The sequence below is a fragment of the Ammospiza nelsoni genome, chromosome 1 (genome assembly GCF_027579445.1).
Source record: "Ammospiza nelsoni isolate bAmmNel1 chromosome 1, bAmmNel1.pri, whole genome shotgun sequence".
NCBI classification, from domain to species: Eukaryota; Metazoa; Chordata; class Aves; order Passeriformes; family Passerellidae; genus Ammospiza; species Ammospiza nelsoni.
The window spans coordinates 49270110-49282564 of NC_080633.1; the positions used below are offsets into that span (position 1 = coordinate 49270110).

At 41.8% G+C, this 12455-nt stretch overlaps 1 protein-coding gene across 20 annotated transcripts in view; it reads right to left on the reverse strand.

Annotated features, from left to right (window-relative positions):
* ARPP21 (cAMP regulated phosphoprotein 21) overlaps positions 1-12455 on the reverse strand; it is a 197198-nt gene that overhangs the window by 128056 nt on the left and 56687 nt on the right. For 16 of the 20 annotated variants that reach the window (XM_059488431.1, XM_059488380.1, XM_059488495.1 and 13 more), the window contains exon 1: positions 11717-12056. The exons of 1 other annotated variant lie outside the window; for it this stretch is intronic. The gene's annotated coding sequence lies outside the window, so the exon portion shown is untranslated. Of the gene's footprint in view, positions 1-9908; positions 10987-11089; positions 11123-11207; positions 11657-11716; positions 12057-12455 lie in introns of those variants that run through there. 3 more of the 20 variants (XM_059488348.1, XM_059488365.1, XM_059488322.1) reach the window with 3 other exon arrangements.

The window sequence follows — 12455 nt, forward strand, 5'->3', positions numbered from 1 at the left end:
ACTGATAATGCAGTCATTTGGGGAAAATTCCAACTTAGTTTGCTCAGTAATACAAATGCTAAATCTTGAACTTTTGAGCCCACAAAATATGGAGATGCACATTTTGGAAGAATTTTCTGCCATACCTGCTTCCTGCTACAGAAACAGGATCCTGCTGCATATTTGACTGAGTTGCATCAATAGGGTTATATGGGCTAATAATTTCATGCATTTATTTACAAGGATTAAGATTATAGAATCAAGGTAATAAAAACAAGAGTCAAAATTAAACCTAAGCTATGTGAAAAAAAGAAGTCCCTCTCACTGCATTCCAAGTCTGTGGTACTACAGCCATTTACACTCAAGCTTTTAAAAATCACAAATCTCCTTGGCAAACAACTGAATTCAAGAATTAAATTACCACCAAGGACACTGAGGAAAGTATTATTTGTGGAATAAACAGCTTATTAACATGACATCCCTCTAAAAAAGTAGAATGATTCCACACAACAGAATTTTGTGCTTGAAAGCTAAGAAATTTCTTCAACTCATGCTACTTGAGAGATAACCGAGTTGACTGTCCACCAGTCTGGAAATTAACCCATTAAAAGAAATAAAAAATCAGTTCATAACTACTATGCCTCATCTGTTCAGACTGCTGCCATCATTTCTTTATTAGGTTTCATTTCAGAATGTTACTTGCATAATAAACTGACAGAGTACAGTGAACAATTAGTGATCTAGGCACTAATGGCAATCAGATTACTGAAAAACAAATAACTGAATTGAATCTGTAATTGGCAGCTGAATACAGGCAACTCTCCTGCTATATCTCATGAGCAAAAAAAAAAAAAAAGGAACAAAATATAGGAGAAAATACATTTCAGCTTTCAGATGATGGCAGCAAACCATGTTCCTTCAAACACAAGAGTGAGACATTTCAGCCAACAGTTCCTTTACTTCTGTCTTTAGGAGGAGCTACTATATATGCATTTCACAAAAATATATATGGATCATGTATTTAGTACAGGTCCTCAAATGTGGACAGCTAGCTGCCTCAGTTGGTAACAATCTCTACAATCAATCAGTTTCCTCCAGTTTTGACCAGGATCTGTGGCCATGACATCATAATACTCAGAGGTACAAGAAGAATATATAGTGTTCAGCTTTTGGTGCAGTTTCCAAGCTTATTCAACAATTGTACAGACATGAAATACAAAATTCACCATACATAAGAACTCCAGTAATTTTCCCCTTCTTACATTGTACAACCCAGTAACACAGCAAACTGCATCCAACATACTGTTTTAGGTGCTATGGTGCTCACAACATAGACAGAAGTCCATCTGAAAGATCAGAGAGCCAACACATAAGTCTTTGACAAGAAAAAATACTGTTAAAGGTATTTACTCTGAGTCATTCCCATTACATTTTATTTTCTAGGCAACAGAGAAAAAATTATTGAAAATAATGCTAATCCCAGAAAACCAAAATAATCTAAATAAATAGATAGAGAGTACAGGACACAACATTTTCCAGGAGCATCAAATACACACACAATTCTATGGAGCTTACTGAATTTGGATGGAGGCCCCAAAGGGACCCAGATATACCAAGAGGAGCTCCATATATGAAGTTCAAAAGCACAGGGTCTTCTGGCTTTCACCATAAAAATTTTGTTTCACAAATGCAATCAGACCTGGTGGCATCTCTCCTTAAGAAATACCAGGAAAAAACCCAAGAGATTTGGGAACTGGGAAATCCTGAATAATAATAGTATGTTTTATATAACATGCATATCTATAAACTAAATGTCAAAAAATCTACCAAGAAAGGCTGTTTTAAAAATTGCAGTACTCTATGACTATTAAATCAAAGGTTTCAACTCATTCAAACAGGGACAAATACCTGACACAGAAGAAGGCAAGTAAAAAAAAAAAGCTGGAAAATGTGAACAAATGATGAAAACCCAAGTAAAGCCAGAAGGGTCAGTTTAACAAAGTAAAATTTGCATAAGGGACACAATTTAGAAAAAAAGCAAAGGCTCAGGATGAAGAATGGCCAGAGAGTATATGGAGCAGAATAGAGACAACTGATGAAAGTGTCAAAACAGCCAAAAAATGAGGCAGAGACATCCATGCCAGTGACTGCTTGAAATTCAGTGTCAAGAAGCAGAACAAGAGAAGAGTTTATATTGGGACTGGGGTGAATTCCTCCAATATTTCTCTTCCTGCACTTCCAGCAAGCTTCAAATCAGGGCTATGGACCAATTTTTAGGAAAATCCCTTTTCTGTGTTACACCTAGGGACACAGTAAGTCTCCTAACTTCAGTATGCTTTACTTCACACATTCAGCTTTGACAAAAGAATATAACATTAGCTACCCTCCATATTTTTTATTTTCTCTGCTGAGGTGGCAAACCTACTTGAAATTATCTCTGTTTTTTGGATTTTATAATGCAATAGTATGTCAAGTTACTGGTCCCAAAATAAACCATCTTAGGTAAGGAACGGAGCCCCTGAATTCCTTTTATTAAAATCATCTGTCTGGCAGTGAATAGACATTGAAATTGCTCGTACATGCAGCTGATGTTCCGAGGACCACTGGTATGTTACATCACATGCCAGCCTCATTCCAACTACTGAGTATGGGTAAAAAAATGACAGATTCCAGGAGAATATTCAACTATGCACCAGAAATACAAGGGTCACTTACGCTCCTCTTTTGTTACGATCTCAGTCAATGCAAACCGAGCAAACATATTTCCATGCCATGGAATTTTCTCGTAATATACCGCTAAATTGCTCAGTCTGCTGTCATTTTATAGGCAAGCCAAAGACTCAGGGCTCACTGGAATTGCTCTCAAAGTCCTGAAATAATTAGAACTGATTTCATTTTTCCACATATTGAAGTTGTGCTGTTTAATCAATAAAAAAGTTTTGTTATGAAGCATCGATATTTTACTGTCACATTTTCTGACATGCTCTTCTCCTGATGCAGTTTTATTACAGATGGCTTTGACGTGCCTGACAACATTAATAAAGACACAAGTGTATGTCATCAAACAAATACAAACAGGAACAGGTGCCAAAAAAAAAAAAAAATCTACATTTCAGCACTCACTGCCTGGACATTGAACATAATTGTAGCACAGAAAATAGTTAGCAGCAGTTCTTTGAACACACAGCTCTCCAAGGAAAGATTTGTAGAGGAAAAAATTGTAATTAGCCTTCGTGAGTACGAATGATGTTCTGTGGTCTACTTCCTGGGGAAAAAAAAACCAAAAAAAACAAACCAAACCCTGAGGAGTAACAAACACATCAAAGAAATCCGTGGGCTTTGAGAGAGGTAGGTGCCTGCCGCATCTTCCTCCCGCATTGCGGAAACCAAAGCGACAACGAGCGAGTGGACAGGGTGGCTGTGGAACCACAGACCATCCCCACAGGGCTACCGGCAGCACAACCACAGGCAGCTGAGGTGCCGCACTGAGATTTGTGTCTCAATCTGCTCTTTCCTACCAATCCTTCCCCATCATCAGAAAGCCCTCTATGGAAAGGTGGGGATTTATGTAGTCACAGGGCACATTACACTATTCCAGCAAATACCTGACTAACTTATGAGGTACTGCCATGCCAAGAGAAGAGGTACCAAGGATAGAAACCAATTTATTTTCTGAGAAGAACTGGCTGTGTACCACAGAACCCAGGATCCTGCATGTCTCCCCAAGACTCACCCACCAGTTTCTTTCACTGACATTAAGCCAAGGTAAGAAGTCCCATTTTAGCCCACACTGTCACGGAGCTGCCCTCAGACCTTGGCAACAATTTTGTTATCTTCCTTTCTCTCCTGCCAGATAGGTGGCAGAGAGGAGCAATTCTGAAACAGCAAAAATCAGAAGATGTAGATCATTTACAGCCCCTGTAACCTCAGATTTAGTGAGATTAGGTGTGATTGCAGAGGAGTAGTCATTTTGTCCTGATCCTCTACACAAAGATGCACATCACAATGCATGCATAAGGAGTTTTATATTTTTTTTTTTAATCAGAAAACAAATGATACTGAAAAGAAGCTACAAATCTATGTATTTTCTCTGCATTATCCAAAATTCCAGTTACTTAATCTTCAGGGAATCTGTCCTCAAAGTTCAATTTCCCTTTGCTGTCCTCCTACTTCTCATGCCCCTTAACCTGACGTCACATCACAAGCACACTACTAGGGCTAATCCTCCACTACGCCCTCGCCCCACCACTCCCTTATCTCAGCCACCGATTTTGAGAGGGTTACTTTAAGAAGCAGGTCATTCAAGGACTTCTTTCAAATGCAGTCTTTTTCAATAGTACATAGATTAAACAAAAGTTGCATTATCCCTCAGTAATAATTCATCGTCTTCCGTATCTAACGGGATTCTTATGCTGCTTGCCCTAGCTCTCAGTCCATTTTGCTGCTCTGTTGCAGAACAGAGTGCTACACTGTAGTGGAAAAGCGTACTGAGACACACAAACCTAGTAAATACATTATGTTTTTCAACTTAAGCTTATTTTTGATGAATCAAGGCTTCCCCAAAAACCATACCTGGATCAAACATAGTTTCATTGGCATTTCCAGATGCTCACAGTACCATGCATTATGAAATACGGCACTTTAGGATGCCCTAAGTCACTCATTAGGCTTTCCTTACAGATCAATGGTCAGAATTTCCCTTGTTTTTTATACTTTGTAGAAGAAAGGTCTGAATTTTTCCTAAAGGAACAAAACCTGAAAGCATGAAAGTCAGACTTTCTCACTTCGGATTTCATGGTTTATAAAGTACACAAATTATAAAGCTATCAGACATTTCCCGGGCTTACATTAAAATCTGTAGTGAACCTTTAGAGTGGACCAATTTATTTGATGTGCTTCCCTCAAAGCTTTTATGACACCATAAACATTTCTGACTCCATGACAAATACTTTACAGTGTATTAAGCAGCATCATTTAAACTGTCCTAAATGTTTTGCCAACGGCGAAGTATCTGAAAACAGAATAGTGACTTGAAAATGGAGAAGCCTCAAGGTATAGTTTGTACCACCACAATTTATGATTTACTTTCAGGAACGTCAAATGAAGTTCAATGGCACAAACACCCAAAAAGCACAAAGTAGGCATATTCTTCAGAAGACCATCATGCTGTACCTATTTCACATGAGAGTATCAACACTGAAGTTTGCTCCCCAGCAAAACCTCTCATTAAATCAAATATATAGTTGAACATTCCATACTAATTAATAATAATTTAATTGTATTGCTAAAATGCTTCTAATCACTGCAGTTTATCTTCATTGGCTTCAATCTACTGAGAAGCCTTGCCATCCCTCTTTACACAGGAACAAATTGTGATAACTCTCTTCACAAGAAAAAAGCATTACACCACGAGAAGCTCTGCAGGTCACCAAACCCAAGATGCATGCACTCCCTGTGAGGAAAAGCAGCACATTCTGAGTGGTATTTAATTATGAAAACTTACAAAGTGTTTTCTGTATTGAAAGCACAGGAAGACTACAACTCATGAGGCAATAAAAATACAAATACTGCAACAGGATTCATTACTCACGAAATTATTAGCTGTTCAGGCATGCTTTTGATGACAGAGTTCAAATCCTAGAACATAAAACTGGATCTGATGATTTTATGAATCCAGCAAAAATTATTGCTGCATGGCTGTAAAAATTGGGATAAACAGAAGCTTGAAAGGAGGTGATTTGTATATATTTGCTTTTTATGTTTTAGCAGAGATTGCAAACAGAAGACAAACTTTGAGAAATCAAAAAACGGGGCATTTAATTGTGGGGGAGGGAGGGTGGGAGTATTTGCTGGGGTTTTTCTTAATTGCTATTTTTTTGTCACACCATTCTGCCAACCATTTAAGTTTTCCTTTGACTTGAAGGCATCCAATTTTGGAAAAAGGCAGTTTTATCAGTTGGAAGTTGTTACCAAGCTTCTAGAATTTTAACACAAGTGCTGTATAAACAGCTCATAAATAAATTATAGTATTGTCCAAGACTAAATTATGAATATGGCAGAAAGCATTGAATTACAAAAACACTTTTATAGGACTTTGCTTTCTCATGGTACTACTCTTTGTAATCTGTGACTCTTGGCCTTAAAAGATCAAGATCAGACATCTCACCTGATCCCTAAGCGTCCCAATTTCCCTGTGAACATTTTCTTTCACTTATAAAAATGCACTTCTCACCTTACATACTTCAGCATATGCTATGCGAATGTCTGCCCTAAAAACATCCTTACATGGTTACTGCCTCCACACACTGCCAGTAACTAGAAAGTACTCTAAACCCCTGCTTCACAAAGTCATTGGATATCCAAATCACAAATTTCAAATTCCCAGCTGTCACTGCCTAACTATGGCTCCTGCATTTCAGCTTAGTCATGATATACGACATGATCGCTCTCTCGCGCTTCACATCCTCCTTCAGCACTAACCCAGCCGCCTACTTCGTGCTTCCATCGACCACGTTTACCACAGCTGCAATTAGCTCATGTAAACAGTCATCGTGAGCCCACTCTTGTAAAAAGCAATTTCATTTACTTCTTGTTTATGTATTTCTCTCTGTGTTTAGTCTTCTTTTTCCTCTCGGTAACAGGGAATTTACGTGTAATAGCCAGAGAAAAAAAGGACAAAAAAAACTGACGTATCATTTTCATATAACAGCTCATTACCTGTTCTGGACTCTAGAATGATCAAACACAGATTAAAGATCCCACCATGTGACTAAAAAATTGTACATTTGAATGAAAGGAGACCGCTTCCACAACAGCTTTTTCCAAGGAACCAAAAAGAAGTGTACTGGTGGTGCATTACCTGAAAGCCTGGAAACTACAACAGTGAAAAAGGAAAAAGTAGTAAATGCCAGCAAGATTACTACCAGGTGGAAGAGGGCGGCTGTGGCAGGACATTAAGGAAGTGTTTGCTTGTGGCATTTTCCTGAAAGGTGACAGAGAGCTCCAGTGCTCCTCCCCTGGCATCAACCCAATTCCTAACTTTGGACTGTCTATGTCACACATTAAGCGTTAATGCAGATTATTTATGTGCTCTCATAAACTTAGGTAAGCTAAGGAATCTCAATTTACCCAATCATCCAGCTTGCCTACTATAAAACCAACATATGAGAAAACATGAAGCCTGAAACTAGAGTAACTTCAAACATCTAAGCAGCTGTGAAGTCCTCCAACTAAGCAGTCTGCACCTTCAGCGACGAATGAGGAATTGTCTAGAATCCATCATAGATGTTATTTACTAAAAAAAATTAGTTTTGATTAAAACGGAAAGTATTGTAGTTTTATGGTGTATTGTCTTTTTCATTTCTCTAATAAGGTGTGTGTCTGGGTGTGTGAGAACACCAGCATACTCGTGCAAGCCATAGTGGCTGTTCCTCTGATTTGGGTTTTAGCCTCCTTCTTAAGAAAAACACATTCTGTCCACGAACAACAAGCAGCATGTCTACACGAATTTATAGGCAAGTTAAATTTATTTTTAAAAAAAACAAACAACCAAACCAGAAATGAGTCATTATTTGCACTTGTTCTGAAGTTTCTTCCTTGTTTAGAAGGGCTTACCATTAAATTACTACGTAAAAATAAAGTACTTTGATAGTTACAAACAAACATGTAAACTTATTTACATCTACATGTTTTTGAAAATCAGTATTTCATGTATCAAGTAGAAAAATAAGAAAACTAAACAAATACCAGCAATTAATCAGGGAAACTTACAATCCAGGGGTGACCCAGTTACAAGCCTGGAGACCAGAATAGGTCTCACTTGACAACTGTCAAAAACTAGATGCATGACCTCACATGGTTTGCATAATTTATCTGCAATTCAATTTACCCAACTCAAATTAGGGAAAATCTAACTTACCTGGAGTGCAGTTTGTCATCAAAATAGAATGTATCCTAGAAATGCATGTTACCACACAGATATTCATACACAGTATTTTAAATCTTCAGAACTGAGTGCTCTCCATTGGAACGCACAGAGACTTTGCCATGTATTACTTGTTTGATGAATGTTTCAATCTTCTAGAAGAAAAAGGGACCCATTTGCTTGACTTACTACCTGCTAAGAACATTAATACAGAACTTCAAATCTAATAAATGAATAAGCAGGGGACAAATGGATTTTGCAAGTTTATTGCATGGTAGTTACATTACTTCTCAACTGGCCAATCTGCAAAGATATTTTTGAAAAGAGATTACTTAACATCAATAGCATTTCCTTTAAATAATCATGAAGCTTACACACATGTATCTTTGAAACTTATCAAGGAAATTAGGCTGGGAGCACTCACAGGACCAAGCCGCTCATTCGTGAGTAGTCCCTATAAACAAGGATTTGCCAGTCTGCCAAAATAATTTTCCTACTCTGAAATTAATGCCAACAAAATTGGTAATACCGTTCAATGCAAGTTACAGATTTTGTATGTTATAAGCAGAGAGGTGTTATCATCAGCTGGTGCAAGTCTACACTGTTCTTAAGACCAAAGAAACTACATCAATTTTCAGCTGCTGAAAATTTGTCCCGGTGTCTGTCTTTAGCACTGATTAAACCATGGAGCCAATTTTAAAGCTCCCACTGACTGCAGCAAGACCAATGCCTACAGGACACAAGACAGACCGTAAGTAAGCCATCCTAGAATTAGTACACTTTTCCTCCCCCCTATTCATTCCAAGTTTAAAGTTAGTTATTCAAAACCATAACCTGTGAGGAAGTCAAGAACACAGCAGATTTTAAAACTTCTCAGGTTTCTTTTATGTACTCTCTGAAATTCTGTTTAATAACAGTGATTTATCAGGCCAAGTCTAGTTACTGTAATCATGCAAATAACCCCAGTAAAGCCCACAGGAAAAGCAGCACCATCAGGAAAATGATTTGGCCCACAGTTTTCCTCCAACAGAATGAAGTTTCAAAGTTACTTTTGCACTGTTTTCTTCCTGTCTGAGAACTATAATTACACCTGTATTAAAAACCTCTTTGCATTTCCTCTATCACCATTACGTAATTTTTCCTTCATGGGTACGATGTGGTGCAACACTCGTCTGAGCAATCCTCTCTTGCACACTTAGCCCAGGGGCAGTCAAAATTACTAGCACATAGCAAAAACAAATAACTGCTTGGAAAAAGGATTTTGCAGGAGGGGTACTCAGCTGTTTCTTAGACCACCATCCTGTAAAACTGCAGACAACAGAAAGAAAATACAGTTGTTTTACAGAAGACATCTTTAATCGAGGCGAGTTTCTCTACATGATTCTAAGTGTGTGGATTCTTTCAAATAGCTGATAAACACATTTCTGACTACAAGTACACAGAATATAACAGGGCAGTTTTCAAAGGTATCTCTCCATGGTTCTCGCCAAGTGGTATACACTGTATTTATCTATAGGTATTTTCCTTTACACTTCACAAGAGATTTACAGCCGCTTGCATTCTGTGAGCATTGCATGCAACAATGATTTTTAATATCAACTGAATTAAGTTTCAACTGCAAGGAATAAAAACTCAAAACTCCCACTTTAGGAGGCTACCAATAAGCATGTAAATAGAGCTAATCATTCAAACTGGTTATCACAAGAAAAAATTAAATATTCAAGATGTTCCTCAGCACTACTCCACTGTAAGATGCTTCACTATTAAAAAATAAGTAAAATGGAATATGCTTCAACTTAAGCATGCCCACATAGAATAAGAGCAATAGCACAAAATAATCTATCCAGTTTGCTCCATGCAACTTTTTAAAAGAACTTTAAAAAAAAAAGCATCCCAGACACCACAAAACTCTTCAGCTTAAAATGAGCTAATCAATCCCCTTTCTGCACAGCTGCATTTTCTTTCATTAATGTAATAGAAATATTTGAGGGATTTCTGTTTTTACCTTTGCATTTTTCCTTTTCCAGTATCCATAACCAATCATCGCTCTGCTCTTCCATTATGCTTCGTATATTGCAGAGTGAGAAGCATCTTCATTAAATAGTATTAAAAATAGAACACACCCGATCTCCCCACCGGAGCATGCTCTGACAGTGCTGATACCACAGCTCTCAAGGTAACCATACCCAGCTGGGAGCTGAGAGGCAAAGTCAGTGCGAGATTAGCAATTTGCAAGCCCAATTGTGCACACAAACTTGCCTCGATCCGTGACGAAGACTGCTAAAACAAAATCAGCGTGCAGTTAAATTATGCGATTGAAAAAGTTGCAGATCAGTTTACAGTGCGGTTTTGGTTCGGTTTTTTTTTTTTTTTTTTTTACCCCCTCCCCATCACCCTCAGCCTCAATTGCTTTGTACTTGCCTAAAATGTGCATATGCCATTTAGAAGAACGCGCACCGGGCATGCATCTGGCTCAGCATTGCAATGGCAGAGAAGTCAAACAGGTGATGCACAGACACTCGTGTGGCTCTCTAATGCTTTTGTTTCCCCCTCCCGGCACATTTACAGCGATGTCACACGGCGGCGGGATGAGTTTTAAGCAAAACCGCACACACCTGGAAGCGCAGAGACACACCTAGCACGTAAAAATGCACCCGGAACCCGAGCGTGTTGCCCCCGCCGGCTGACGCGGTGAATGAAGGCAAAATAAATAACAGCAATTAAACAAGGCTGCGCAATGGCTGCGCTAGATGGGCACGTCGGGGTTAGATTTACAAGCGATATCGTTCGAGACAAGTAGGCAGAATACACCAAACGGAGTAACACGAACTGCTTTTTGTGAAAACGGGACACCCAACAATACGGCCGTAACACCTGGACCGTGATCCTCCTCCACCGCATGCAAAAAGAGATGCCCAGGAAGCATCAAGTAAATCTGTTGCCCTCACATCGCCACCCTTAAGAACAATGCCAGTCCAAGCAGCCCAGGCTTGCCCTCCAGCAAACACGGCTTTGAAAGCGGATGCCGCGATGCCGTTCACAAACCAGCGAGTAAAAGTTGAGGTTTTACTAAAGAGTTTGATCCATTTCAGCTAAAATGACGGCCAGGAGGAGGGCGATCTCCCCCCGCAGACCCCCCCCTCTCCCTGGCGCTCGCTGCCCCAGCCCGGCTCCCGACCACCTCACCTCCGCGCCCGACCCCGACCCGCCTGCGCTCCCGCCGGCAGCGCCTCTGGCGAGCGGCGCCGGCCGCCCCAAACTTTGGGAAGCCGCCGCCCTCCGCGCCGAGCCCTTCCCGCCCTACCTGGCCGTCAGCACCGCCACGCTGCCGCTCCGCAGTCCCGTGCGAGGCGCCGGCTCCAGCACCGAGAGCATCCTGCCCCGCCGCACTACGAGCGACACCCTTTTTTCCTTTTCTCTTCCCTCCCCCTCTAGTAAATACCACATCTTAGAGCCGGAATCCTGCAGCCGCTATTAGTAATTGCCCATCGCACGCAATAAAGGCAAGCCCCGGTTCCATACACAGCTCCTGTTTCCCTCTCTCTCCACTCCACATGCTCCAGCCGCCCTGACCTCAAAAATTAAAAGATCACGGGGAGGGGTGGCAGGGGGGGTGGCGGGGGGATGGGGCGAATGACTCCAACGAAATGACAGAAAACACATGCTGGAAGAAAAAAAATAGACAAGAAAAAAATCGCGACAACAAAGAACATCACGCCACACAAATGTCGACAGATTCTGCTTTGGCTTCCTTGGGTTTTGTTTTTGGTTTTTTTCGTTCCTTTTTTCTTTCTTTTTTTTTTTTTTTTTTACCTTGCCTGCAAACGGGATCTGCCCCCAGCGTCTTGGCGGCTCGGGCTATTTTTGTTTGTTTGGTATTTTTGGTTGGCCGGTTTGTTTATTTTGCTGCGGATACGCTGCTGTTACAGTACAGTGACTGTCTTCCTGAAAGACATGGTCTCTTCCTCCGCCTCCGCCGCGGGAGGAGATCCGCCGCCGCCGCGCTGCTGCCCGGGCGCGGTGGCCGCGGCGGCACCGCCCGACCCGCCGGCCGCCTCCTCTGCTGTCCCGGCCCGCTCCGCCCGTCCGCTCCCGGCGCCCGCCTGGCTCCCCTTCTGGCTCGCTCCTCTCTCCCTGTCCTCCGTCCTTTATCTGCCGCGCTCCCGGGCTCTACTGTCTGTCTGCGAGTCTCTCCCTCTGCCTTTCTCTCTCTCCCCGCCCACGCAGCGTGGTGCGCCCCGGACCGCAGGCAGCGCCGCGCTCCGGCTCCGCCGCTCGCCGGCTCCGCGCTCGCTGCGCTCAGCGCCGCTGCCCCGGCTGCCGCACGGCACCCGCCGGCCCCGGCGCCATTGCGCTGCCCGCCCTCAGCCCACCACACCCAGCACCACGCACGGCCCGAGATGCCCGCCCGGGCCGCTGTCTGTCTGTGGGGCGGCTCTGTCTGTCTGTCCGCCCGCCCGCGCGGCTGTGGCTTCCCGCACGCCGACCCCTCCAGTCACATTGTTTCCCCCCCCTTCCCTCAAGCCCTCCCCCGTCAGCCCATCCTCAGCCA